The sequence below is a fragment of the Temnothorax nylanderi genome, unplaced genomic scaffold (assembly GCF_030848795.1).
Source record: "Temnothorax nylanderi isolate EJ_2023f unplaced genomic scaffold, tnyl_v1.0 TNYL_tig0077_pilon, whole genome shotgun sequence".
Lineage (NCBI taxonomy): Eukaryota > Metazoa > Arthropoda > Insecta > Hymenoptera > Formicidae > Temnothorax > Temnothorax nylanderi.
In genome coordinates this window covers 340,593-368,430 of record NW_027249139.1, presented here as the reverse complement: position 1 = coordinate 368,430, position 27,838 = coordinate 340,593, and the positions used below count along the sequence as shown (strand labels likewise).

General features: G+C 42.4%; 1 protein-coding gene across 1 annotated transcript in view; it reads left to right on the top strand.

Annotated features, from left to right (window-relative positions):
• The window catches only part of Toll-6 (Toll-like receptor 6), a 52,205-nt gene extending 27,500 nt beyond the window's left edge, over nucleotides 1-24,705 (top strand). The window contains exons 2-3 of the mRNA XM_071709459.1: nucleotides 22,791-22,854; nucleotides 23,283-24,705. The gene's annotated coding sequence lies outside the window, so the exon portion shown is untranslated. The remainder of the gene's footprint in view (nucleotides 1-22,790; nucleotides 22,855-23,282) is intronic.
• The last annotated feature ends 3,133 nt before the right edge of the window (nucleotides 24,706-27,838 follow it).

Below are 27,838 nucleotides of genomic sequence, written 5' to 3'. Positions count from 1 at the left end.
GTGCCGCTGAAATTTAATATTGACAATAAATTCTTATAAGCAGTTTATTAATAATAATTTGCAGCCATCATATAAAAAATTTTTGCAGCTATTTCTTACGACACGCTTATCTCATGTTTCATACTTGCCATATTCATACTTGTAACGTACGTTTATATTTGATTCTTTATTTGATTATAACTAAAACTACAAAATATCTTTCTATTTTATTATTTATTATAATAAAATAACCTATTTAAAACTGATAAGTTATGGTAAATATACTTGACTCCATATATCTGTAATTTTATTCGTTTTGTCGTATTTGAAACTGGTACAGCGAAGAAATAAAAAGAGGTCGTATTTGGCGCATATCTTAATCTATAAATTCACTGTCACGACTTATGCATGACTTTCCAAAGAGAGATCGATTTTCCATCAAGCGTTAGTATCGGAACGTTTACAACGCCGTTTGCGTCACCGTTCCGTCAACATTCTGATAACTTTATTGCGTTTTTGTGCAGCATTTTTATAAAGTCTTATTATGTCATTGCGAGTCAGTGCGGCCAGTCGAAGAGAAGGAGGCTATCGTAGAAAAATTCGTCACGTGCGAATTACGTCGTGCGCTTCAAAAAGGCATAAAGCTACGCGCGGGGGCTTTTAAAGTCGTCAGCGCGAATAGGCGGCCGGCCCGCCCTATGCCGGCAGTGGCACGTGTCTGACCATTGAAATCGGGAAATCATAATCGCGAAAAGTTTTTAATGCGACCGCCATCTGGTCCACGAAGCGCCAACGGCATTGTGTTCGTTGGGGAGGCTGCGACGGGCGCGCCGGCGAGATGAGTGATAACCACTCGACGACGAAGAAAACTACTAAATTCCTGCCGCTCCGCCCCGCCCCCGCTGGTTCTCACGCCCGAGAACGTCGCCGATCCTGACGATGGGGGCCGCGGAGTTAGCCGGTTCTTCGGAAATGTTTAAGCGCGATGTGAGAGAGGGAGACGGGACCGACTCGAGAGGAGAGGAAGGCATGCCGCTGCTGCTGGTAGTGGTTTGCGAGTGTTCCCGAGCGTCGTATAACGCCGGCCGAGAGAGCAGCAGGTGTTCGCTGCCACGGGTCCCTCTCTCGACGAACGCCGTGCACACAGCTTGCCCGGCAATTTCTTTCGCCTTCGCCTCACGACCCCCGAAAATGATTGGTCGCACCTTGCATCGGCTATGCAGTTTTTACTGCGCCGTGTGCGCCGTCCGGGCTTCCGCGCCCGGACCCGCGCAGAAGCTAATAATTTCGGGATCCGGGTCGAGAGCTGAGCGAGAGGGCGAGAGACGGACACGTTGGGAGACGCTCGAGTCCTTTCGTGGAAGAGAGAGTGCGTGTTCACGGCCGCGGACCCGTGCGCACGATCGGCGTCCATTAGAAAGGCCATCTCTTCTCGTAAAAGGTGAGAGAGTAGATAATAACGACGGGGAGAATCTTGCCTTTTAACGGGGAGATGATAATGAGCGGTTACGAGTTTCTCGATCGGGCGGTAATTACGTTCATGCCGTTGTCCGAATTAACGTCCCACCGTTTTTTTTCTTTTTTTTTTAGATTACGCCCGTGTTTTGCGCCTCATTGTCGTAACATTGTTGCTTCGCGCTCTGCATTTTGCCTGCATATAATTAAACGACCCCGGTCGTCTTCGACATTTATTTTACGTAATCCGCCTCTGGACAATGCTTTTACTGCTTGTACGCAGTCGTAAGAGGCCGTGACAGCAAGAAAATAGAATCAAAGAGCGAATCGAATTTTAAATTGAAAACTCCGCTCATTGAATTACCTGGAAGTATCGCTTCGGGGCAGGTCTCTTATCTCCACCAGTATTATTTTCTTGAGACGCTAGTTGTTAACTATAATTCAGTTCATCGTCCAATCTTGTTTACTCGTCATTGCAACGTTAAGTATTCGTAAAGGAAGATAATTAAAAGTCAGCATCTTAGAAATAACACATAAACAATTAATTTTAAAGCAGATTAACCGCAGTTTATACGTTTCGGTTAAAGCAATGTGTCTAAAGTGTCAGCAAAGAAAAAAAATACCTTGAATTGCGCTTTGAGAAAAGATGTAAAAAAATACCTTAAAATCTTGACATGAGGAGAAAAGTATGGGATAGAACGCTCGTATGTAGGTTTAATAAAGTCGTAACGTTTGCAGAGTCGTACGGGGCGGCGGTTTAATGGAATTGCGATGACGCCAGTTAGAGGCGAGCCGCACGGCAAACACGCGCGCGCGATTCATCACGGGACGCTGCATGTTTTATGCGACCGAATGTCGGACGACACACCCCGACGTACCGATTAAATCATCGTTCCTGGCTCTGGCCCACTGGCCCACAATTCGCCATTGTTTGTACATGGCTGGGCACCCTCTCGCTCGGCAGGTACGCGTTTCCGCCAAACGTACCAATTTATGAAATATGAAAGGAGTGATTCCGCCGCAGATTATCGAATACCCGGCGGCGTCTCGCGCGAGAAAACGCGCGGAACGAAATCGTTCGGCTCTCGAATTCTCCCCGGGTTACGAGAGAGAGAGAGAGAGAGAGAGAGAGAGAGAGAGAGAGAGAGAGAGAGAGAGAGAGAGAGAGAGCTTTTTAGCCCTTCGATACTCGTCATGCATCATTGAAACGCTATCGCGCGGAATTGATTCGGTTTTCGATATGATTTCTTGTCGTCATGTAAGTAAATGTCTCCGAATTGGAATTCACGGAATTATTTCCCTGCGGTGCTTGACAATGGTTCAACAAAATAGAGTTTGCTTTTGATTTACGTATTAAAAGAATATATATATAGAGACTGTTCCGTGATAAGACATTCATAATTCAACTTGCTCCGGAATTATTCCGAGCCGGAAAGTTTCAATAGATAACGAGATCTAATTTGTGACGCTTGCTCAATTAAAGAGGTTTGAGGTTTAATTGACAATCATGCGACGGTGGCCTTACATTTGGAAATATAAAATGACTTGGTTTATAAATAATATTTTTATTTATTAGAATTGTTTAAACATTTTAAAAGTTACAAATTTATTCACGCTCAGTTGGACTTTTCTTAAAATAGCTTTCGCCAACATGTAATTGAGATACGATCGTTCCATCCCAGAACAGACTATGTAAACAACAATGTAATAAAATCGAAAACGAATTCACAAGCTCCGTTAACTGTTCAGTCGGGGGAAATCCATATGTCGCAATCTCGATGTTCGCAGCGTCCTGATCCACGCGATGCACTTAAAAGATTTTCGTCCTTGCCTTTGGCGCAAGAAGTTCTTGGATGGCGTAATTGCAATTGGACAAACAACGTCAGAAGTCTCCTTTCTGCTTCGATCTTCCCTTCCCCGCTTTGGTTCTCTAACCCCCCTCGATGCGTTTTTCGCTCTCTTTTTCCCGCGTCTCTCTACCTTTTTATCTCTATCTATCCTTTTATCTGTCTCTCTCTCCTTCCCTATTTCACTATCTCACTCTATCTCAGCCGTTCCATTTCGCTCTGTCGTTGCATCAACCGGAATCTGATCGTAAAGGTCAAAACGACTGTCTCTGATTGATTTACCCACGGTCAATACACGGTGAAGAATTGTTTGAGAGTACCATCGATTCCGTTTCTTCTCCCCCTTCGCCTTCTTTTCCTCCCCTCTCCTCTTTCTCTCTCTTTCTGTGCCTCTCTTTCTCACTCTCTCTTATCCCGAACATCCAATTCCGTATCCAATGGAGAGCTTTTCCGGCGAACAGTACTTATTCCTTGGCGCTATCGTTCAACCTGGAATAACCCCTCCGGTCGTTCTGGATTGCTGCGAACGTTCCTTCTTCCTTCGATCGTACATTAACCGTTTGCGCTCTCCCGCGAAACGCGATCCAACTTCTTCCCTTGGCTCCGCCAAGACGGCCCCCGTGTCGCTTGTCGTTCTCCCGTTCCTCCAGCTCCCCTATCGCGACAGGAAGAGTCGTTAAGTTCGGGGACTACTTGGCCGGGAACTTGCATCGCGACTCGGATCATCTCAACCCATTTCCGAATGTCCGTATATTTCCGCCCGGTTGGCCTCTTGTTTCCGCGAGTGTTCTCTCGATAACGGTGTATGCGCGCGCGAGAGAGAGAGATTGCGGTAAAATATTACGGGACCGACGGTTTTATGAGCCACGTCAGAAAGGGATAAACTGCGACTATTCCGTCATTTCGGGTTCTCCATCCGCTGTTATCTGCCACCTATTATCTACTCTCTCTTTATCTCTTTCTCTGTCTCTCTCTCTTTCTCTTTCTATCCCACAGTCGCACCATTGTCGTATGGAAACGTATGACCGTGTGCATTCGGCCGTCCGGCTGGTTGCGTCGCGTGATTTGTGACTCTCGTCGAAGAGAAAGTTACGCACGATGCATGCGAGGAACCTGTCTGTTTACGCGTTTTGTCCGCGGCGTGGACGAAGAGCAATTTCGTTTGACGTCGTACTGACTTCGCTACGAATGGATCGCCGACAATTTCGGGAGCGTCGAACGAGCCCGCCGCGCCGCGAGTTCCGCGGAGTGGAAGCGAAAAATAACGTGCCCAGAGGGTCCAGACACAATAAAATGCAGCACCGGTTCGGACTGCGTCCCTCCCAACTTTTGAATACGTCGAAATAAACGATTTCCCTTCCGTGACTTCTGGACAAAAAAATCTCTCCCTCGAAAGATATCGTCAATTTTGCCTAATGCCATTATGTTCAACATTTCGACTGTTTATATTAACCCTATTCAAATTTTAAATAAGAGCGAACTCTAATTCGGCTCTCTGTGACTCAATTGTGCATTTTATGAATCTAATTGTAAGTAAAGTGGCAAATGAAGAGAATAAAGTATAATATTGATATAAGCAGTCAATAATAACAACAAAGAAATAAACGAGACGCGCGTTCCGTTTATCCGCAGAGAAATATAAAGAATCATTTTGATATTACATGATTGATTACAAATAAAATGTGAAGACCATGAAGAAATATCCGTTCAAACGAATGTCTGCATTGTGTATCGATATACTGTTTACTGTGGGATGGAAAGTTATATTTATTCTTTCTTCTTTATATATTCGTTTTCTCTATCGAGCCAACGGTTATCTTCCATGCACTCGTGGTACGTGCATGCATCTCATTTATCATCGTGTAACTTTCTGTAGGAAATACTTGTTACGCTATTACTTTATTTTCTATCGATCTTTGTTATTTTCCCAAAGTATTCGCACCTTTTTTTTTTAATTGAAGCATCCTGAAGTTAAGAATGAATGCATACTTTTTTGAGTTTCTCGACTGTAATGCCGATGATGAACATGTTTCTGCATTCTCGGACGACCAATTTTCACCCACCGTCAAGAGTAGTAATTATTTCCTCGGGCTCGAATGGAGGGAATGGCGTACCGCGGAAACTTTTCAGCCCCCTACGTAGGGGGGTCTGAAGTTACTTTCCGAACTTTTGCATAATGCCGAACCGAAAAGCGCACGTGTGTGTACGTGCTGGCGATCGCGGGGCGTGTAAGTTCACACGAGCGTACGTGCGTAAGGGGCGTAGAGGGACCCGGCGCTTAAGCGCACTTTCCAAGTAGTTGCCGAAATGCAATTGTGCGCGGCGGAACGTGGCCGCGATAACGGAAATCGTGACATACGCCATTTTCTCTTGGTACAATATAGACTGGGGAACAATGGGTACCATTTTATCTATCGAATTTAGGCAGTTCGAAGGCGTTCGTACATAGCGACGAGCGCCCCAGCCAGCGCAACGAATATTCCTGTACTCTCTGTTTAATCGAGCACGTTTTGCGATGTAGATTCCGCAGGCGAACAAATTAAACGAACTCCTTCAGACTAGTCAAATTTAAGCACGGCGCACGACTAACATCTTGACGTGTGATTTCGTTTGCGCGTGAACGAGCAAACTACTCAAAAGGAAGTCTCGGTCTCTCGGGAGGGGAAGGAAAAAAGAGGATCGAACTAAACGAGCTAAGATTTGAAGTTTCTGATTACTTCGTAAGCTTCAATTCAACTTGGGCCATTACGAATTACGTTATGCGTTCCTGAACCCTTTCGGGGTCGCGTGGTCGGAAAAATGCTGCCGCGAAGCGTATCGAGCACAGCGAAGAAATTCCGAGACTGCCATTAAGGAGGAATTAAACGCGACGAATATTGTTTTTATTCGGACTTGTCGCCAGGCTCGGTCGATCCAATTACCCGGCTAATCCCGCAAAAAAAGTCCGCGCAGATTTCACACGGCGACGGAACCACCGTCGCTAGCTCTCCGCGCGTACTTGGCTAAAACTTTGGAGAAAACCCGAAATCCGCGGATGAGGCTGCAACCCCGATCACTATTTAAATTCAACTGCGCGAACTATGTTAATTTGACAGAGAGGAAGAGAGCACAGCGGGAGCGAGAAAGAGATTGAGAGAGGGTCAGACGTGAGGAGGATAGCGAGAGAGGTAGCTGTGTCAGGTGAAGCGGAAAATCTAGTAACAGTTTTCAGGGGCGGATCCAAAGCTTTATCCGGTAGAGTTGAAGCGAGTTTGGGAAGGAGGGTTAGGTGGCGAGCAAGAACAAAGCTGCGGAAAAAGGGAAAGTAAAGGGCGCTTGAAAAAATTTATCGAGTGCAGCACTTAACTGCAGGCACGCTTTAAACCAACTCGCGAGATTGTCGGAGACCTTTCTCGATAGGTTTATTTGACAATGAGATTCCTGATTCCGTGCAAATTGTTTTTCATCGGAGATGAAATTAGCTTTTAAAATTTATCCTACTCCGCAAAATTTTGAGCTCTAAATGTATTTAATTATATATAAAAAAATATATGTCTAAAAAAGTTAAGTACTAGGCATTTTTATAATTATTATGTATATATTAATTACATATATGCTACTAATAGCATACGCGTAAAAAAATATATTCTTATAGCAAATGATGTAAATAATGTCTTGTACTAAATTGATGTTTTTTTCATTATGATCAAACTCTATAATTATTTGTTCAATTATTTTTGTTAATAAGAAAATGATAGATACACTATATCTGTAAAAACATTTCGACGCAATCTTTGTCGGTGGTTTCACAATCTAAAAATATATCTCCAATTTATAAAGTTTCAGCAGATATAGAAAATAAAGAATATTCAAAATCAGGTTAGAGAAATTTGATTATAAATATACTTTTATTTTTGTACAAAAAGTGAATATTGTTGTCGCATTTTGCTTATGTTAACGTTATTCCAGTGAGAAAACTTGTATTATAACCTCGTATAAAATAAACACATAAAACAGTGTAAAATGTTAAACACCTTTGTAACGCGTTGTTTCCGAAACATAGCAGACCGAGAATGGTGTACGTGTATTATACAATTCTTTCATAGCGTGCGTAGTGTTTCCTCTGGAGTCGTAAAATTCAGTATTAAAGTAGTTCAGCCCGGATAATCCTTGAATGAAGGGACGACCGTAAAAGAAAAAAAGCGGGATAAATTATCAAACAGTACGTACGAAAGAATTAAATATCGGCGCGGTGCGGCGCGGCGTGGCGCGTTTCACGATCCGCGTGTATGTGCGAGCGCAAAAGTTAAAAACACAAAGGAGAAATATAGCCGGCGGAGAGAAAGGAGCAAAATGCCGTAGATTACGTTCTTTCGACCTAATACATAATTTCGCAGTGTTTCGCGGAGAGACCGGGCTCGTTACTCTCCCGTCCCTCTTTTTTTCCCCCCGCAGTCGCGGAGAATAGGAGCGGGGAAAATGTGAAAGAGCCGCGCCATCCATCCCGCTTCCGGCGACGACGCCGTACATACAGGCGTGGAGCTGTGTCACTGGCCCTACCGACAAATCCCGAGCTCGTTTGCACGAAATGACTCTTACATCGTGTCAGCCCGGGATGGCTCAATCCGGATCACTGAGCGTGGCCGCAGGATCGGAGCGACGAAACACGAGCTTCATACGTTCCTGCGTATCGTCGTGTTTATCCGAAATTTAATTTTCAGTCGCAGTATGTGTACATTGCCGCAGGAATGTATATCCAATTTTGCGCGGTATCGTGTATATTACAGTTTGCAGTTACGTAGTAAATAGTTTATAATCGTATAGCTTATGACGATTATTATTAGCTGGTCAGGATTTACCAACGAAAATATATGCATATCTAAATAATGAAACGAAATTAATAGCATCAACAGTTTTTTTTTCAACTGATTTTACTTTAATGAAATATTTGTTGTTTCGTTTTGAAGTTTGGAGATTTAGAGTCGAACATTGAGAACTAGAAACTGTCGCCAGAGAATTGCATTTTACAATTACTGTACATAATTACAACATTATTATTCATTATCTCATCGCGAAGGCAACATGGTTGGTCAAGTACAAGTACAGATATCGCTCGAACATTTCAGTCGCCGCTCGTTTTAACTTCAGTTCTCACTTTTTCCAAATTTTTGACGTTATGTCGCATGTCGCGCCGGAAATGGAGAGCGTTACGTGACGCAAAAAGAACGCGCTTATTATTGCTTTCCGGCCGTTGCGCCCTCCCGCATATCCGACGAAAATGTTTTTCAATTCTCGCTCGTACACAACTTCGTGCCGCGAACGAATGTGAACTTTATATCTCTCCCTTCTTCCCCTCCTCCCTCCCTGCGCGACGCTGTTTGCGAAAGAATCAACTTTATCCCGCTATTTCCATAGGACTGCATGCGAAAATGTCAACTTTATATTGCTACCATTGCCATATTATACGTGATATCGGTACATCTCACTTCCCGGTCGGTGGCTGCGGGATCGAGCGCGCGTTCGCGCTGACCGCGGCCGCGAAGCCGATCAAACGGCAAATCGCGCGATATATCGAAAGAGCTTTTACACGTCGCGTATTTCCTCGGTCGGAACGCTGCGCAATTCGCATAAAAATCGGTAACCTACATACAATGCGCGGAGAACTCGCGTCGCAACCCCAGAATCTAGTCCACCATTGTTCGGTCCAAATCATCTCGTCGCTCCAAAATCCGCTACATTTTTCAATCAAGCTATTTCACTCGTTAACACCGACATATGCGGAGCTTGCATATAACAGTGATCATTTTCTCAATAATAACCATTTAATTATTAAAGCTCTAATTACACGATGTTATGTTAGTCTCCCTCGGACACGACTGTGAGAGATGAAATTAATGAATCCTCTCGATTATTCCCGAATTGAATTCTCTTGATTGTTTCGCTAATCAAGCTGTTTTCGTTTTCGTTAACTTGAATCATAACAATTACATAAACTCGAAATCATTTTTCTGCATCGGTGAACAATCGCAATACATCCATTGTGCTATTCCATGAATGCGCGAAGTTTTGTAAGAATCTAGATTTTCAAAGTTGGCAAAGTTTCTCGTGAAACAGAATGGTAATTCTGCTACCTTTTATTGTAACTGTTATTTGGTCAACGGCTATGAAACTGTGTTTTTGTAAACAGAGTTATTTGCCATTCCTTAACTACTTGATTAAATGCCGCAGCATCTCGCTATATTTTATAGCGCGAAAGGATATAAATGTTAATTACAAAAAATTTAGAAAAGTTTATCAATATTATTTTTAACAGCCCATGCATAAATGTGACATCCAGCATTATTCTTGTTCATCGTTTTTTCACGCCTGCTTTATGTAATAAACAAGGAATAAAAAATATTAGCGAGAACAAGCTCAGGCATTAATTATAAAGTTAATTAACGGGAAGAACACATTTTGAGGTTTGTCTTAAAAACAATTTATAATTGATATGTCGGTTTTGATATATTGCGGCGTGTCATCCGATATAGTCAATTACTATATGCTGATCAATCATTGTACCTGTTACCCTATTCGGGCTTTATCACTCCCTGTCGCGTTAAAGTACGATTTATAAATAATGTACAACTCATTAGCGAATGATTAATAGAACTTGAACGAAGAACATGTCGATCACGAGTTGTACGTACTGGCGAGCATTTCATCTCGCGACGACGCATCAAAAATAGGCGAACAGTGCGTCGTAAGTTTGACAGCTGGTTGTGAAAATAAATGAAAATTGAAATGCCATCGTCACACAGCGCGAGAACGATCGTCCGAGTGAGACGGAGCGCGCGCCGCGCCGCTCGTTAGCGCTCTGCCTTCGTGGAATGTGCGAGAGATTTTAATGATCGAGCCTATCGCAAGGAAGTCGAAACACGCGGGGCTCTAACTGCGTGGCGGATCCGCGCACGTATCTCGTTGTACCTTCATTAGCGGAAATTCGCCTCCGGAATGCGAGAGAGAAAAAAAAAGAACGGCGAGAACGGGCGTGTCGAGTTACTCGGTTGGAAGAGAAATCGCTAATCGAAACTAGGGATATACGGGGAAAGTATTGAACTTCGCTAATTGCTTCCTTCGGACATGGAGAATTTGTTACTCGATTCTGCTGTAATATTTCTATTCATTCCTACCTACACACTGATATATCATGCAAATATAAAAAAGCTGTTATATATTTTTAAAATCTCTAGGCTAGATCTAGCAAAAACTTTTCAGCAACACGTACAAATGATTCGTAATTATATTAATTATTAGCGGTTTATTTTTAACCGAAAAAATTAATAATGAAATTTTCATACTTTCTCTAAATAACAATCCATCATATTCATACTTTTATTTATCTATCTATTTAATGTAAATTAGTGATGCTCTTCTTTTGATGATGGCAATGAGTGATAATGAACATCGCTGCCGTTTTCTCTCGATGCTCTATCTTTAATCCAAACGACGTCTGACCGGCGACAAGCCTAATTGTTCGCTGAGCATGAAAAGCGCTGTTGTGCTCGCGCTAGTAAACCCGAAACGCGCCCGGATCGACGTAAACATCGAATCGAAAACGGCGGGGAGGACAATTGGCGCAGGGGCGTCGATTCTATGCGTCATTCGACATCAAAGAGCACCTCGCCGACCGAAGGGCCGAAATTTACATAGCGCGTTTCCCCCCCTCTCATCTACTTGGCTACTAACTACTTGTCTGCTCGTCTATTCGGGTACTCGTAAAGCATTTAAAAATTATTTGTACGAGAGTCCGGCGTTTTCAATGACACCTATTGTGCGCTTTTCACATTCTTTCTCTAAAATATTCCCTTTCTCTCGCTCTCTCTCTCCCTCTCTCTTCGAAAGCTTTGTGAGTTCGACATTCGTCTTTCGCTTTTGGGGCGGGAATAGCGCTCGGGGTAACCGGTGTCCTTAAAACATGTACCTTTGTAAGGGCACTTTTGTTAATGGACGTCGCGTTCGGTTCGCAAACTGCTATCGTATCGCTCTTAATGGACTTTATCTATTCAACGGCACAAGTATTAATAACACTGCGGTCATGGGGTCCCTGTAAGCGATACTTTGAATATGGATAGGGTTACGTTTGTTTTGCTATATGAAGGCGAGCGGTGTATGTACAAGTGGTCATATGTACAAGTTAATACTACCATCAACTGGAGGGGTGATCGTTCCGATAGATTGAACTCCGCAATCTAACGCTCAACAAGCTTCACAATTCCAATTTCTACGGAAATATTTGTTAATTACCTTAGGTAACTTACATTATATACTTGAAAAAAAAAATCTCTTTAACGAGAAGAGTTAGAAATGAACGTTAATGTATTTCTTTAATTATCTCCGGATTCTGCGAGATTTATGTGGTACTGAACAGTATTTAAAAAACGTGTCGCGGGTCTATGGGTTTAATTATCAAACCTGATTTTTGCCGTCGCATCGCACAATTCGTGCATTCGTTTATTTATTGCATTTTCGATACGGGCATTCGTATGCGTATCGCGCATCACGTAATGCATTCATCGTTGAAAACTTGCGGTACGGAATGTATCCGTGGGCGAGCGAAAAATACATGCGCGCATGTGAACGTGAACCTGCTCGTTTACACGAGAAAGATGCACTATTGTGCTCGGTCGGACGGCTCAACTTGTATCCGTATCCGCTTAAATGACAAATGGAAGCGTACAGAATGCGTATCGGGTACACCGTTTTACCGAGTCTCGAAACCCGCTCGATCGGTACTGTAACCGAAATTAGAACGTATTTCAGGCAACGATATTCCGTCTCTTTTCCCTCGTCGTCGATTTCTGTATTTATTTTCGTTCCGAATTACGCTCTCCAAATCTCCCAATTCAGAAAACAGCACGCCGATTTAATACAACACTGCACAAAATGGAAAACAGTATCTTTCCCCGAGTTGTTAATCGGGGGGGGGGGGGGCGTTTATACATTTAAAACGTTTGTTTCGTTGCTTTTTTACATGTGTATAGATTTTTGTTAATTTGGAACTGCCTTTGTCGATACGTGTATACCATATAGGTATATAAAGAACGCTTTCTCTCGCGAGAGATAAACGTGGTGTCTTTTAGAAACAAAGCATCCGTAATCGGATTATTTTGTTCTAATTGCAAGTAGAATTAATATCGGTCGTTAATCCCTTTGAAACTTCATATCGGATCATTTTCTAGTTGCCGTCGCAAATGAGAGATAATTTATCGTTAAAGTGCATTTATCTAAATTCGAACATCGCGATACTATAAATTATTCCTCAACATTTTCTCTTTCTCTTTCTCCTTCTCTCTCTGTCTTTATCCCAAGATGTTATCTCGATATCTTGGGGATATTCTCCGGCGCGGATAAAGTCGTTCAAGCGCATACCGTCGCCCGTATCTGAAATAATGATCTCTCTTCCGAAGGAAAATCATCGAATTCTAATGCATCCACGATCGAACGACAAATCCGAACACGCCTGATCTCGTTCACGCTAAACAGTCTTTTACGTTGCGTCCAACGATATAGCGGGAATCGCATCGGAAATAGCGGCTCGAAATGGCCAGAATCAAAATTGGCATCATCTCGTAACATCATTACCTTTCAGAGAATGCTATTACGCGAACCAATTTCAAAGTCCAATGATGCGTTATACGACCGTGTCTCTTTTCTCCTTACCCGTTTCCAATTCTTCCATCCCTTCATTTCCTTATTTAAGATTACTCCAAAAACAATCATACTTCGATTACATAGAATACATTTTATCGATTAAATCAATATAATCATTTTTTCCATTAGATTAATCGATTGTCATGGCGATTATTTTAAAACGCAAAATATTCATGTCCACTTTATCATTTCATTTTTATTCAAGATAAAATCAAATTTTTACATTTAAAAAAACACAAATTTAGCTGAATGACAAATATAATATATTTTTTTGTAACAAACTTACATTTGAAACACAATCACGTAAAAAAAATAACAGGAATATTAATATCTTAAAAATAAAATATAATGTCTATGATAATCGAGATAATTAATCGAGTCATATTTTGTTATAACCGATTAATAGATACAATTGCTCTTCACGAATTGGCCAGCAACGACTCCGTTTTCATCTGTCCTATTTCTCCTTGCCTTTTCTGCCGCTCCCGTTGACCACGACGGACGGCAAAATTGTTCCTTTCGTTCTCTTCGATCTGCAACGTCCAATCGACAATCTTTTTGTCGTCAGCGAAACGAATCCAGTTCGTTGTTGCGGCGCGCATCTCTGGCGGATTTTCATTCCACTATTTTCTTCCGTTTTCCCGCCCTCTCTCTCTCGCCCAGCTCGCTTTGTCCGCTTGCGGGCCGCGCGTTAGCCAGGCCAATTTTACGATTAAGCAATCTGACGCTCGAACGGCGATAGTAATGACGGTGAAAAAAGGGGTGAGGGGAAAGGGAGGAAGATCGAACCGGTTCGCGCGCAGATTACGACTAATTTAAAGCGTTTCGTCTCTCATGCACGCGGAAGAGGAAAGGTTTCGCGGCGAATCGCGTTTATCACACGATGCTCTCCATGCATCGAGCGTGCGTTTTTCGCGCGGCGTTATTTATTGAAAGTTGGTTCGTCCGTTCGCGCGATGAAATCCGTCTCCCGACGTTTGGCGTTTGTTTCCCGTGGAAAATTGTGTTTACGTATCGCGTTAGGTACTGGATCATGCTGTTCTCGTCGATCGAAATGTCCATAGTCCTGAAGCGATGCCGGATGCCCGTTGGATCGATTCGCTGAATAAACAGTGTCTCCCGTGCGACAAAAGCGAATTCATCGATCTGACTTAATGACGCGAGAGGCTTACCTGAAGTATATCGTTTTTCCGAATAAGTGCCCTTTAACATTTCTTTATTCCGCCCCGATTGGTCGACTAGCTTACAATTATCCTCTATACAACTTTGCAATGTATTTATGACCTACTAAAGTTACGCATCGAAATCTGTATCTGAGTATTCTAGACAATCCATCGATTTGGTACATTTTTTAGGTATATTAAAAGAGTTAAAAGAAATAATTTGAATTTGAATGTAGTTTAATAATTTTCGAAGAAATATGAAAAATTCATATATGGTATATCTCCAAGCTCTGTCGCCATTTCTCTTTTAACATCGTATAGAATAAATTAAAAAGTGCCTGGCGTTCCAATGTCGAAGCATCATGGTTTTTCAATAATAAGTATTTGGATATTAAAAACAAGTTATGCTTTAGGGAATTGCGATTAAATAGCAAAAGTTACCTTCAGATTTTAATTTATTTTTGTCTTAACAGAATTTTAACTCGAGGATTAGAAAGATTTTATTAATTTGAAATTGAAAATTAAAAAATAAATAGGATAGGAGAGAAAGTAATTGTACGATCAAATTGTCATTAAAGAAATACAATTTCCGGCTGATGAGGAAAAGAAGTGACTGTAGTTTTTGATTATCGTAAATGTACGATAATAATTATCACTGACCGAAAATACGATTTCTGTTGCGATCAATACTTTTTACTAATGTCAGTGTCCATAAAGCGATTATGATAGAGTAAATAGACGGTATCAGGAAACGTTCCGGACTTTCCGAAGGCTTTTCCCCGCGCGACAACAACTTTTCGCGATGCTGAAAGCCGAGATGCAAGTTTCCTCCTCTTCGCGTTTCCGCGTATACTTTCGTGCCGCCGAAGCCGAAGCCTGTGAGAGGAAAGTCGACTTGGTTTTAAATACAGCGACGAAATAACCGTACAGCACCGTGTCGCGCTTGTTGCCATCGCGTCATGATGCAAGGGAAAACTGAGAACGACTCCGAGCCGAGCGAGCGAGCTTTCCGTAGACTTTCGACTTGGCTACGACGGCAACGAGGAACCTTCAATTTTAATGAAGCAAGCGCGGATGAGAGGGAGAAAGAGAGAAAGAGGAAGTATACGAGGGAGTAAAGGCGGCGCCGTGGCCCTCTCGGGCTGAAGAAAGTTTCACCCCGGATTGCTCTCTGAAATCCTACCGGGGGCGGGGGCAAATTTCAGAGTCGCTCTGAATATTCGACCCGAAGTTTCGCCCGAAAATACGCAACGACCGCCCCCGGAGCGTGCCCGGCGCTCGCGCGAAAGAACCGGAATAATACGAAGAGCGACTATTGAGAGCCCGCTATTAATTCGACCGGTGCGATCCCTATCCGGTTATAGAAATGGCATACACGAACGAATAGTATTACGTCGCGTCGCGTCGCGTTGGTATAATAACAGCGGCGTGGGCATGATAATAACGCGCCGCGCGTGAATTTTGTAGAATAATCCGGTCGGATAATAACGGGCGCCGATCTCTCGCGCGACGAGTTCAATCGTCGAATCACGATTCGGTTATAATCACGGCAGCGCGATGTGTTGCCTTTAGATATTCGAACGAGATGTCGCCCGTTTTAATTCGCGCTATGATTTCACGGTGCCATCGTGTGTGGCTGAAACGCGTTGCTAGAAATGGGATCAGCTTTATTATAGGGACTGTGTGTAGGAATTTAAAATTATATATTGATTCCATGTTATTACATGAAGTGTCAAAGAGAAAGAAAAGAAACAGATACAGATTGCTATCTTCTTCGATTCGGACCTATTCATTAAAAACTGAAGGAAAAATATCCAACTGGAATATTTAAATGTAAGATAGGTAAGCACGTTCCAAAATTTTCGAAGCTTAATTTTAATGACAGACTGTTTTGTCAATTGAAAATTAATCTAATAGAAGCTGCTACATCATAAATTAAGATGAGTTTAATTAAAGTTTACATATAAACTTAATCCTTAACTTAAGTCCTTAACTTTCCTAAAGTCAAAATGTCCTGAATTATTATCTCGCAAAGAAGCCTACAATTCACACACTAATTTAATAGGAATACCGACAAATATAGGAAGATTTAATTTTTCAATTTGGTGTAATAAAATATTGTTACATTCCACGGTAATCAATGTAATCATCCTGTCGGTCTTATAAAACCAGAACGATTAATCGAGAGATTTCCGGGGCATAACATAATTCGCCGAAAGATCACCTTGAGAAATCTGATTCGAGAGTTCTTTTAGCACCGATGGACACGGCGGATAAGAATATCGGGGATTTATGGCGAGCGAACGAGGGAGCGAGCGAGCGAGCGAATGTGCGCGCCACGAACGCGCCACGCCGCGCCGCGCCGGCGAAAAGTCCAGATTTTCGTCCGATACTTCTTCACAGCGCGTATACGCCTATCCCACCGGGGTCGGTCGGTCGGTCTTAATTAACACACTCGCGTTATATCCTCCCTTGGGCTGAATGGTTGAAACAAAGGATAGCGCCGCTTTGTTCCTCCCATCGACGGAGGCTCTTTCGCACGGTCGCTCAGCCCGTAGGATAGGGCGTGTCCGCTCGCATAAGCGCTCCCTTCGGAACCAGTTTCACTTGTTTGTAAACACACGGGAGGATTTCCATTCACCCGGAGGAATTCCGCCTCAAGACCACGTCGTCGTCGTGCTTCGCCCTCGGTCCATTTCATTACTTCTCGACGCGAACCCGGATCGCCATTGTCGCTCGCCAGAAAGTTCCGCGCCGCCCCGAATCGCCAATACGGTCGGTGCCCGTGCTCCTTTCTCTCTTTCTTTTTCTTTTTCTCTCTCTCTCTCTCTCCCTCTGTCTCCTCTCTTTCTCCGCTTTTCTGCTTAAAAACAATCGCCGTGTCGCCGAACTCGCGCGTGGTGAGCGAAGGCGAGCGGACAAGGCGTCTCTCGGAAGCGAGTAAAACCACGAGCTGCAAATTGACTAGTAACGCTTACAGGAAATCCGCCGGCCTCTTCTCTCATCGTGCTCGCCTTCGACGAACCGAACACGTCGTCTCGTCGGTACCATCGGTCGTGCGCAAGGATATAATTTCATTTTCCGCTCTTTGAACGCTTTGTTTTGCGGATTATTCACGCCTCCGTCGGTTCACGCTCGGAGATTCCTTCCCGAGGAAAGGCCTGTTCTGCAGCCTTTCGCATTATAGCCCCCCCATTGACTCCCGAAACGATCCCGACGATGGCGTAAAGTGAGCGGATTTAGAAATTGCAAGAGCGGAACATGTTTTAACCACCGACGTTCTTCTCTAAAAAAAGAAACATAAAGTAAACAGTTACAATGATCGAGAACTCGAATGAACATAATATTTATCATGTTTTAATTTTTTAGAAAAAATTAAGTCGGTAATTAATAGTTTATTTTCTAAAATGTCTAACAACGATAACAACGTTATGCATTATTTCAGAAGAAAGAATACAAATTCTTAACTATAAAGTACGAATCGTCAATTTTATTTTTATTATAAATTAGATAAGTATAAGCGGGATATGAAAGATCGATCGAGAGATTCGCTCAGATGAGAAACGTGGATGGATCTCAAATAACATAAAATACAATCTGTTCGACAATTGCGTTTCCCGCAAATAGACATCTCACGCACACCCCGCCGGGGTTTATTGCTGGACGAGATCTTCTGTCCGCGTACAGTACAATTTAAGTTATCCCGAGTTCTCGCGTTCTCCCAAGTAACACCGCGCCGCGCCGGTCCTAGAAAACACAAAGGGGTGTCCATTTGCCATCTGATAATAATTGGAAAAGTTATCGTCGGGATGGAGTTTTGCCCGCAACTAACATTTTCCCTCGAAACTATTCCGGCCGATGTAAAATGGAGAAACTTTCGCATCAAGGAATAACTTCCTCCGCTTTTGAATGATATTACTTCTTTCCGCCCGCAAATTCCCAGGAAGTGCCTCCGCGCGGCTTCTTGGAGGGACTTAAACGCGCCCAGTGATTTGTCTGGGCGGAAAGGGGAGAGAGAGAGAGCCTTCTCCATCGCCGTCATGTATACCGAAGCGCGTTACCTCTTGAGAAGGGAAACTTGTTGTTCGTGAAATATAGAATATTTAATCTGTCGGATGGTGGGTTCCGCTCGGCGGTTTCGCTCCGAAACTGTATCTTGAGGTGCCGGTTTCGAGTAGCTTTGATAGCGCTGCCGCCTCGAGGACTAAGGTGCTTTTAGAGAGCGGAACCACGGATCCCCAAAGTGTTAAATGATAACAATCGCTGAGCGAATTCGAGGATCACAGAAAGATGGCGAGACATTCGGTTCTTCTCGCGGAGTCGCATTAAGCTCGATCTACGATAAAGACTTCACGAGCGTCCGCAGAGCGGGATTTATATCCTGGAAATTGCAATTTTAACTTTAATGCTGAGTTCTTTCGCGAATTCTCAGGCAATTTTTCTTTAGAGAAGATTGCAAAATATCATCAGTTTTTTAATACTCAACATTAAATGGTTTTTGGTTAAAATTCCAAATTAAAAGGGCTGTATTAAAGGAAACTTATAATTCAGTATAAATAAAAAATAAGACTTTGTTATTTAATTGCATCTCAAAATTTCGTAGAAAATTCTTTATTATTTAGACTCAATGTTCGTATTTTAACTGAGGAAAAAATTATCCAAGCACATCCTATTATTATCTTTATTACATAATTATGCAAGAAAATATAACTATACGATCACAAGCATGGTATATAAATAACAATTATTGAGAGTCATCTATTATGAACGGAGAGGAAAAATAAGAGTAGCAACAGTGCAAATTTAAATTTTTTCCTCACCGAAGGAAATCTGAACAAATTCGCAGTTTGCAGCTAAAGTTGATGGCAGTAAAATAAACTGCTCGCAAGCCCGTCGTTCGTGCCTTTTTAGTAGAATATTGGTGACGATCACGTAATCCTGCCTTGAGAAAAGTAAGGATAAAAAATAAAAATTTTCTCGCAAATGTGCCAAAACGATGACTATGTAACTTTTTTCAATGTAAAGCAATGACGTTTGATTGTCTGAAATTCACGTGAGATTTGAAAGGCTGAAATGCGAAAATTGAGAAAGTTTTACTGATGATCGCGTGATTGACTCTGGAGACAGATGTGTGCCATCGACAGAACGCGGATCACTTGCGGAGCCCAAGCAACTTGCAGGGTGTGCTTGGAGATTTTATAGAAAGTTGAATTATCCTTCAATCTTTCTCTCAATACAGCAAATCTTTCAACGAAAAGAAAATTCGATCGAAATTCTTCGCTCTGGATACATTCGCGAAAATAGATGTTATTATTCTGCACTAATAAAAGAAATTCCGTGTCTTTATCATTAGTTTGTGGTTAATTAAGATTTAAAAAGAGCGAGCGGACGACCGTTCTTAAAGTCGCCGTTAATTTTCGATACATTTGCGGCAACGGAAAATCGACAGATACGCCGAAGCTTATGCGCCGCGCACGGCGCATCGCGAATCCGACGCTTTCATTACCCAGCCAAATTGAATTTCGCGAGGATTGTGTTACTTTGTCACCTCGCGGCTCCGCTATTTCCATTTTGGTCAACTATCCGCGAATATAATGCCGTAGCAGTACCCTCGAATGTACGGTTCGTTTATTGCTACTTGACGCTGGCTTGGCAAGAAGAGAACGAGATAGCAGCGATGTGTGAACGATTTGCTCGTGAAAGGAAGAAAAACAGGGACATACATGCGTGTTGTGTTCGAATAAAATGGCATTTGACATCTCTTTTACTGTTGCTGCGTTTGCGAAGACTCCAAATGCAATAAATAATTCTTCAAGAAAGATAAACGTAACTACAAATAGATATCATATTCGCATTGCCATGGATATCTTCTGAATTTTACAAATATTGTAACTGTTTTCTAAAACATATTTTCTATTTGACATACCTATCGTTTGTATTTTGAGAAATGTCAGTTTTAACGTATTTGAGAACAATATAAAAATGATACGTTTTTCAAATTAAATTTACTCAACAACAAACAATATTCGTCTTTAACAAACACACCGAAGAGATTTTATTAAAAGGTGATTTTTGTAGAGAGACAAAGCTCCTTTAACACATGTTGGACATTCATAGATCGCTTTTGAAATTCTCATCTCTCGTAACAAAGCACTTCTCATTGTTTCGCGGTAAAAAAAATAACGTTTACGTGTCATTTTCAGAAAACGACGAATAAAAGAGCGTTTCAATCACACCCCTAACGGCGTTCGCGGCGCGTCCGCATCCCGACGCGTTAAATAATCGTCGCGTCGTCGGTCGCCGATTGTGATCGCGGGATCGCGTTATTACTTTCAATCGGCGTAATCCGGAGCGCCAATCGCGGCCGCATTGTGCCGGGGCACGCACTGACGAGTTGACGCGTCATTTACGGAAATTGTAAACGCTATGAAATTCTCGCGGATGTCCCGCGGACCCCCGCGCGGATCGACGCGGAGGAGGATTAACGATCGACGAGCGATCGACATCGGGGTGCGTCGCGTCGCCCCGGTCACTCGAAACCGTCGACAGCGCAGGGGGATCCAATCAGACCTTGGTATTCCGGCTGTGTCCTGCCGCCGTTATTGTTGCCGAGTTGCACTCGGTCAAGAGTGATTTTTCGCAATCAATAACTTGGCTGTTTACGCACCGCTTCCTGTGCAGCGCCGCTCTCTTCGCTGACCCCGCGGGCACGGCGGTGTAATTACATTTGCACCGCGTGAAGCGGCGCCGCAAAGCTTTCAGAATTCTCCTGACGGAATTTCATCGATCCGCCCGCCCGTTGGTGCGATCGCACGTGATAGAGGCGACCAGCGACCGGTCGCTGGCACGTCTATAAACAGGCCAGACCTCGCCGCTAGACGAAAGACAGCGCGACGCGACCGACTATTTGTTGCTTCTTTGAACGTTTAATTAAACTCGCGCGCGGATGCAAGCAAATTTCTCTTATTTCATTCGATCCTCCTCAGCCACGCCGGCAAACAGAAATAAGTATCGCCTCTGCAATAATTCTTCCTCTCTCGTGTCGTGCGGTATTACCCAGACGTGCTTTATATACAAAGCTGTACACATCAATCTGATTTTCAGCGTCTGAAGATTTACCTGGGTGCGAAATTACTTTGTTTGCGAAACTGTAACATATAACATCTTTTTAATTATGCTCACAATTTTGCAATATATTACAGGTTTACAGAATATTTAAAATAAAATTATTATCAAGAGATATAATAATTATTTAAGCAAAAAAAAACAGGTTTTATATCGGTACTTTTCATATTTTTATATTTGTTGAATTTATATTATTCTTGCACTATATTTCGGAAATAAAGTTTGATGACTTTTAATGATTTTGTACAAAGCTTTCATGTTCTAGTTAGAAAGTTATTAATTATTATTACACGGAGAGAATTTTTTGTTATATTTTACCCTTAAATTCACTACAAACTTGGACAACTTGGCAACCAAGAAATTTTTAAAATATACAAAAGACATTTTACAAACAACGTGATAAAAATTACCAAGCAGATTGGTAAATTTTGAAAAATTATTGAAATTTCCTAGATATATTTTAGTAAAATTAATCAAACATATTTTTTATTTTAATGTAATAGATATTAATATCTTTTATTATGGTAGATATTAATCAGAATAGCTCGCATAAAATTCTTGGTGGTACATGTTGTCCTACAACTACCATGATTTCAGGGTAAATTTTAAGAGAAAATTCTCTCCGTGTATACATATTGCAATAAAAGCATTGTCTCTCTCTATTAAAGCTGCAATTGTTATTTAATGTTCTACGTTTTTTTCTTAAATACTTTTTTCCTAAAATTAGAATTATTTTTAGATTATTGTTATTATATTAAAATTGATTGGGGACGAAGACTTATAATTTAGATGATAAACGCACAGCTTTAACGATACTTTGACGATGATCACTTCTATTCGTGATAGAAGTACGTTTGGAGAGGCATCTCCAACTTTTTGAAAATCGAGATTTTGTCCACCTAGGCACAACTACACGTCACGCCGCTGTGCCGCTCGACACGTTCACCGAAGCGTAACACAGTTCGAGCCAGCAGAATTTCAAAACGGCGGACATTTCCGCCGCGATGTCTAGCGCCGCTGCGGCCGTGACACTGCACAAATGTGTGGCATCGGTTTTTCGTGCGTACTCTCTCGCCGCACTCCGCGTCGCGCGAAAGAATCTCTCTGATGCGACGCGACGTGTCGGGGGCGCAAAAAGGAAATGCATTTTGACACGGAGCACAACCAAGCGGAAGTTTAAATGCATTTCTAAAACCACGGAGAAACTTTCAGCATCGCGTCGCCCGCGCCGTCGCGTCGTGAGGAAAAATTAAAAAATATAACTTGTTAAAACTACCCGGTAGCGGGAAAAAGTTTAATCCTGTATTTAAAAGAGTCTACCAAGAATAGAACGTTTTTCGCAAAACACAGCACGCCAATTCTCTAATTCTCCGCTTATTTTCATCATGCGCTAGACTTTTACCTCATGTACCATGTACCGTATCTTCTTTCACGTTTCCATTAAAAAAATGGATATTGAAATCTTTTTACATCCAACTTATCATTGTCATATCTATTTTCGCGCGATCGTTGGATATTGATTAATTTAGTGTGATCCTTTTTGTTTCAGATGTTTCCAAAAGTATTATTGAATCACGTTACGCAAGGAGTAATCGGAAATCGCAGTAAGGAAGGTAAGCTGTTATTTAATAGGCAATTGCAATATAAATATCTGAAAATTGTGGAAACACACATATTTTCCGAAATATAAATATACGTGATCGCAGTAATAATCAGCTTTGGTACTGTAATCGTAGTCCAGCTACGCAAATGAAGTAATATAGTGTACATTTCCAGCGATTATAGATAATGATTGATCGCTCGCTTATTGAAATTCACATTACAATAATAAGCCGCTCTATTATTATCATGTATTTATTAACGCAATATATTATTGTTAATGAATAATTCTTTCTGCGTGATCGATAATTGTATCACATATTGCGCGCGGCATCAAAGCGATTTCGATTATTCGTTTTGTTAAAGCGCATCTTGCCTATAATGGAAGTGATTAATGGGAAAACCTCTCGCGTAACTCGCATCCTCTGTTTTTCTGTTACAGGACTCCTGACTGCCGCGACTTTTCTCTCTACTTATTATCAGAAGCATTTCTTACTATTGCAATGTAACCCGTAATACGGTGTCCGAATAAATAAGCGGTTATTCGTATTTTTGAGAATCGTGATAGCTTCGTAGTGAGCAAATGTAATTAGCGCGAGAGAAGAAAAAAAAAAAAGAAAATTGGAGCATACTACCTGTAACTCGTATTGCAACGAAGTAACGTTTTTTCCTCTTTCTACTCGATGCTAGTTTAATCGACGATAATCGATTTATTAAAGTTCTTCGGTAATTCTCTTGTTTAGTCAAAAGCGGAGATCGATGTACATAGCGAGAGTTTTGTATATTTGTAAAATAGATAGGGCATTTTATTATAAATATACATATATATATATATATAAATATACATAAACAATAAAGTTATTTATATATATTTTAATCACAAAAGGTAAGCGTACTTCTTTTTCTCATCCTGGCACACTCGCGCGATACAACTTCGCCTATCGCCGTCGTCCGCGTCTCATTGTTCCGTTTAAGCGGCGGGGCGGACGGGTCCGACCGGTAGATTGCGACGCTTAATCTAAAATTCTATCAGCCGTTGTGTGTATAATGTATATCCATTTGTACAAAGTTGCGCGAGAGCATTAATATCATTAACGCCGGCGAAAGGCCGATTCGTTTGTTTGAATGGGCCGAGCCCTCCGCCCCGCGAACGCCCTGCAACGGCAACGGCAAGTCGGCAAGTCCGGCGAAGTCGGCGCCAAAAGCATTAAATATTATTACATCCGGCATTACGTTTGCCGCTACAGTTGCTGCTACGGCGCGCGTCGATGATTAATAGGGATACTCTCCGCGTAGCGTGACGTCGAGTAATATGTGCGCATTGTAATAATAATAACTCAGTACGAGAGGCATAAATTCGCGGATGGGTTAATTAGTACAAATTACTGCGGTATCAATTCTCGCCTGCTGTTATATCGCAAGCGGTCCGGCGCGCGCGATGGCGTACGCGCCGCGCGGACCGATGAATTAATTCCGTTAAGTCATGTCTTGCGACGCGACAAATTGTAGAGCTCGTCGAACGAAATCGAGACTATGTGTAAATATTAATTTTCTGTTGTATCGATGTATCATAATTGTATTAAAAGCTAATGTCTCCTTTGTAAATGTTGCCGCCTGTCGAGGCGGCAGCAATTAACGGTGATTACTTGCGTTTCGCAATAAAAAGAAGGCTAAAGTGACAACGATGGCGTCCTTAACTCACCCAGAAACGAATACTTTACCCGGGAGAAATGTTTAATTGTGCTTTCCTTAACTTTGTGTTTATTACGAAACTCCCGGTATTGAAACGTCAACGTTATTTCTTCCATATACAGCGATGTCTGCTTTGTAATAAAGTTAAATACAAAGAAAACTTGTTTACTTTATACACGTATTATATATATATATATTTCACTGTTTTATTTTTCAGATTTCACGTGTTATTAAATCGTTGGGAGACACCAAAGGCGTTAACAGATTTTAGATTAAGAGATGCGTAAAACATTCGTCTGAGAGCTACGGCCGTAATGTTTTCCGGCTCGGAATATTCCTCGCAGCGCACTTTTGTACGTGAGCTTTCTACAACACATCATAAAGAGGAATTCTTCGTACAGTTTTATTACGCAACTTGACGGGAAGCTGCTCATATACCTGAGAAAAAGCAGTTTCGTATTTTTGTAATTATTTGGACCCGAGAAATTGTAGAGCCGAGGAGCGGCTGGCAGCGTAATAATATCCCACGAAGAAACTTAATATCTTTGATCTCTCTGCTATCGACAGCTTCAACCGATGCCAAGTAGGTATCTTTTTTTGGCAAATCTCTTTTAAAGACCAGCACGAAATAGAGCGCAATTAAATCTTTTAATCGAAACAATGTATAATGGCTACAATTTATACTTTTGGAGTGTAAATTTGTGAAATTCTTCAACAAATTTGATATCTCTCAACCTTTGGAATAATAACGGAGTTTTTTAAATTGAATTTTGTGCGTGTGTAGTTTTAGTCACAAGTATGTATATAAATTGATCATAATGACCATATTTAAAGCTAGAAAAAAAACAGGAACGAAAAAAAGAAATTTATATTGTCAAGATGAAGGTAGACCTACATTAAAAGGAACAATTTCTATTGTCGACTTATAAAACGAGCCATGCGAATCGCTTTCGTGATATCCGCGAATGAATGCAATGCGAGATCGATCGCGATACAATGGCGACAGATCGTTCCTTCGTGCAAGGCTCACCTTTCGGATCTCGATCCTCGTCTCTCTCTCTCTCTCCCGCCCCACTTTTGGTTGCCATTTGTGTCGCGCAATGGAGTGCACTGGTCCTGACAGCACTTCAGTCCCCTGCTTTCGCTTTGTCCGCCGCTCCGCTCCGACAATGAGACTCGGCTTCGCGATATGAATGAATCCTTCCCAAGCCCCGGGTACATCCCCTTCGGGCTGGAAGTGCTGCAGGTCCCCTCCCCACGCACATCCGATTCCCGGCGTACCGGGAATACCGCCCAGAGCACTGCCAGAGCACCCGCTCATATTTCCTCCAATAAAGTCAAACGTTCTCGGGCATGACCCCTTCGGGCGGATCAACCGGCGATTCGTCCATATCAACACCTCAGGCGCCTCTCGAACGGTACGTACATGCGTCTCATCCGAAAGCGATATTTCGAGAGTGTGCGAAACTGCTTCGGGATTATTCTCATAGTATCATTAAGCGATCTCTCACTGCGATTAAATATATTAGAAGATATTATTTTGCGTTATAGAAATTCTCTACATATTTTACCTTTAAGCTTAAACCTGATGGTATATTTTGTCGACTTTGGAATCGCGACTTTCTAAAATCTTTGCGATTTTATCTCTTGCAATTTTTTAATATTAGACGGGGAATAATTTAATAACGCTCTCGAGTACTTGGCAAATAAAAAACGAGAACGATTACGAGAGACTGATCGTATTATAAACGGCGTAAATTTATGTAACATGATAAATCGGCGCGCGTTTTCAAAAATAATATAGATACGTACTTGAAACGGGAAGTAGACACGAACAAAAAAGACTTTTTTCGAAAGAGCGCACCTATATAAAAATTGCAGGTTTATTTATACCTATCTAATGGATTCTATCGAGCTCTCCCGGAGTTTTTTCAGATGCGCTTTAACGTTCACGTCAATTTTGTTATTTGCCCGATCCATTAGCGCTCAACGTCACGCACATGTGACGCTCAATTTTCGCCAATTGCGATATTTTCATTCCGCGTTGCTTCCAAATTTTCGCCCGTATGCTTTTGCTTCTCGCGAGACCTCAGACGAAACGTACGCGCGCGACACGAACTATATTAACACCGCATAAAACCGGGAGAATCGCGGTGAAATTTATGTGGTTATTTGTCCCCCGGGTGGCTGTTACGTGCGTCAAGGCGAACGGACTATACAGTGGTCTATATATCTTCCCTTTGGAAGGTTGCTTTCTTTTCCCCCCTCCGCCTCCCCCACCGCGTTTGGCATCAAGCCCCAACGAAAAAGGGCTCTCGCAGAGGGCTAGGTCGCCGTCTGGCCAGAGCCTGAAAATGGTACCAGATAATAAGGCGACCATTTTTTCTTATTTCCCGAGCAAAGCACGGGAATACTGATTTATTTCGCGGCACGCGCAGAAGTCGCCGGAGCGCTGAAAGTATATTCCATTTCCTCGACGTCGCGGCCGTCGCTCGAGATACCAGGCAGATATGGCGGGTACAGAGGGGAGCATTCTCGTCTCGCGCCCGCCTGACGTTGATGCTCATTTAATGATAATGTCGACTATCGCTTTTCCCCTTTCTTCCCCCTCCCCCGCAGACCCCGCTCCCCTCCGCGTCGGAAATACTTTTCTCGATCGGAAGATCGAGGCTCTCGATATCTACCGCTTACGTCTGCGTCTTTCTTGTTTGTTCCATCTGCTATATCTGCCGATCGCCGCCGCGTTCGCAGTATTTTCAGATGCATGATGAACGAGCTTTCATTATCATTACGTCCGCGCGGATAACTCAATCTGATCGATCGCCATATCTCATCCCGATCTCACGTCGATCCTGCGGCTGTTATTAACCGCTGACGCAACAAGAACGCGCTAGGCGACTTTGCGGCTATTAAAAGTTGCGGGAGAGACTAATTAAGACGCGCGGGCAATCATTATGCGGTATAAAGAACGGTCGAGATTAATTGCTCAAGTTCCGCGCTTGCATGAGGCGAGAGGTGTCGAGGAGCGCGCTCTCTCTTTCGTTGCCCCCGAGTACGGTGCAATAATAGTGTAAATTGCGACGTAATGAATGCAACCTGACAGAAAGTAACGAAGCTCGTCGTCGGCCACTTCTCTATTCCGCTTGTGACATGATCTACGGCAAACGGAGACGGTAGCGTACAGCTGTATGCACGGATGCGTGAGAGGTGCCGTGCGAGCGTTAAAGCGGGTACGCTTTATCTTCCTTGTCTTCGTACTCTCCTAAATTAATTAATTAATCCCATCGTGTACCGGTATTTACGCGC